The sequence below is a fragment of the Ammodytes marinus genome, assembly GCF_949987685.1.
Source record: "Ammodytes marinus genome assembly, chromosome: 20".
In the NCBI taxonomy this organism is placed as follows: domain Eukaryota; kingdom Metazoa; phylum Chordata; class Actinopteri; order Uranoscopiformes; family Ammodytidae; genus Ammodytes; species Ammodytes marinus.
This window is the reverse complement of record NC_137224.1, coordinates 330,968-333,467: the sequence shown is the minus strand read 5'-3', so window position 1 is coordinate 333,467 and position 2,500 is coordinate 330,968.

Sequence of the window (2,500 nt, the reverse complement as noted above, 5' to 3'; positions counted from 1 at the left end):
ACTAAAGTACAGAAGAGTTTTAGTCTTTTTACTACACTACATACTAAAGTAGGCTACAGAAGAGTTTTAGGGCCACAGACAGGAGAGAAAAAATCAGATAAGGAAGATTTTATTTTATCATGATGTCGAAAAATGTCAAGAATAAAGACGAATACTCCAACATGTTATTGGAGTTAGTGGGTTATTTATGTACTTTTAGCATACTACAATTGACGTGCATGTATTTGGGACATCCTAAATCTTTTTCTGGCATACTGTAGGGAAGTGTGGGGATTGGAACGCAGGGATAGAAAAGTAGTTTAAACTATGTTAAAAAAAAATAATTCAAATAAAAAATCAAATTGATAATTGGAAGTGAGTGAAAGAGAGATGGCAGGATACATGGCCATGAGGTAATATATTTATACGTGACTATGTCAGATTAATAATGCTAATAAAGGGTTGCACTCTCTCCCCCCCCCCTCCATAGACTCTCAGTCCTCTTCACAGCAGACCCGGGTTAGAATCCAGCCCGGGTCGTTCTCTGCATGTCATTCCCCTCTCTGACACATTTCATCTCTGTCTCTACAAAACTGTCTAATAAAAGCAAAAATGCCAGAAAAAAATATTGATTTAAAAAGAAAAAAAAGCCAAAACAAGGTAATATGAGCTTTTTATTTGGTCAGCATTGTCTGTCTGACTCATGCATCACCTTTTATGTCCTTCAGTGAATCTGCCTGAACTACGAAACCCTACACCCTGCTCTGCACACACACACACACACACACACACACACACGCACGCACACACACACACACACACCCACACCCACACCCACACACAGACACACGCACGCACACCACACACACACACACAGGGCTCGCGTCCACATATCGATGTTTCCAATAAGAAACACAACTCAATACAGTGACTGGAACGTACAGCTATTTTTCTCTGTGTGTGTGTGTGTGTGTGTGTGTGTGTGTGTGTGTGTGTGTGTGTGAGTGAGTGCCTGTGTGTGTGTGTGTGTGTGTGTGCGTGCGTGTGTGTGTGTGATTGTGTGTGTGAGTGCCTGTGTGTGTGTGCGTGCGTGTGTGTGTGTGTGTGTGTGTGTGTGTGTGTGTGTGTGCGGACACTGGTGCATGAGCTCAGAAAAATCCCCAAGAAGAGCCCAAGAAATGTTTCAGTTGTTGATTCTACTGCTAAGAAAAAAAACCTGGACGTACAGCAGAAGGTATAAAATCCATGTGGCATCACTGAAGGCTTTACCTCATGTAGATGCACTGTGTGTGTGTGTGTGTGTGTGTGTGTGTGTGTGTGTGTGTGTGTGTGTGTGTGTGCCATCACTGAAGGCTTTACCTCATGTAGATTCACCGACAGTGTGGTTGTAATTACTCAGAATTCCTCAAGGGGGCGACAGAAGTTAATTGATTCACAATCGCTAAGTTAGCGCGCGCGTGTGTGTGTGTGTGTGTGTGTGTGTGTTGATTGGAACGCAGTGTTTTGTTTTGGAAACTAACTATCAATTGTTCTGATCCACAAAAAAACAATCAATGATAATGTTTTCTCATATGTGACATAATAGGATTACATCATCGTGTGTGTGTGTGTGTGTGTCTGTGTGTGTGTGTGTGTGTCTGTCTGTGTGTGTGTGTGTCTGTGTGTTGTGTGTGTGTGTGTGTGTGTGTGTGTGTGTGTGTGTGTGTGTGTGTGTGTGTGTGTGTCAATATAATGGATCACACTGAAACAACATCGTTAGACATCTAAATAACAACCAGGGTCTAGAATAAAAAAATTCACAACCTTTAAAGGTGCAGTGTGTGATATGACATCATCAAGAAAGTTCTACAAAGTTCTAGAATGCAACGCTCCCTGGGTAACCCCAACCCTTTAGAATAATAACAGAAGCTACAGTGGCCTTCAAGGACAAGAACAATTCAAAATTTTAAACAATGCACCTGATGACATTCCAACTATGACACTTTCAAGATGGCGGCACTAGGCCTTGGTCCAAAGTCTGGAGAAATATGGACATATATGAGACCCTTTCTAAGGGAAAAAAATTATTCAAAATGTTATTTTCAGCTATTATGCACTAAATTAAATGTACTTATGGATATTATAATTCCTTTCTACAAAATCTGCTAGGAAATAAAACCCAAAATTCTACACACTGCAGGTTTATTAACAATATTAAAGCAGTTAAATTGCAAATTTCAACAACACTGTCGGTGCATCTACATGAGGTAAAGCCTTCAGTGATGGCACATGGATTTTATACCTTCTGCTGTACGTCCAGGTTTTTTTTTTCTTAGCAGTATCAACAACTGAAACATTTCTTGGGCTCTTCTTGGGGATTTTTCTGAGCTCCTGCACCAGTGTCAGGGGAAGGGGGGGCGGGGGGGGGGGGAGGGGGGAAGGGGGCACCAGTTTGTAAACGCTGCCATACTGAGAAATACAGAGAGAGTTTTGTGGAGCTGATGAGAACATATACACACTTATTTTGAAGTAGCTTAAATTG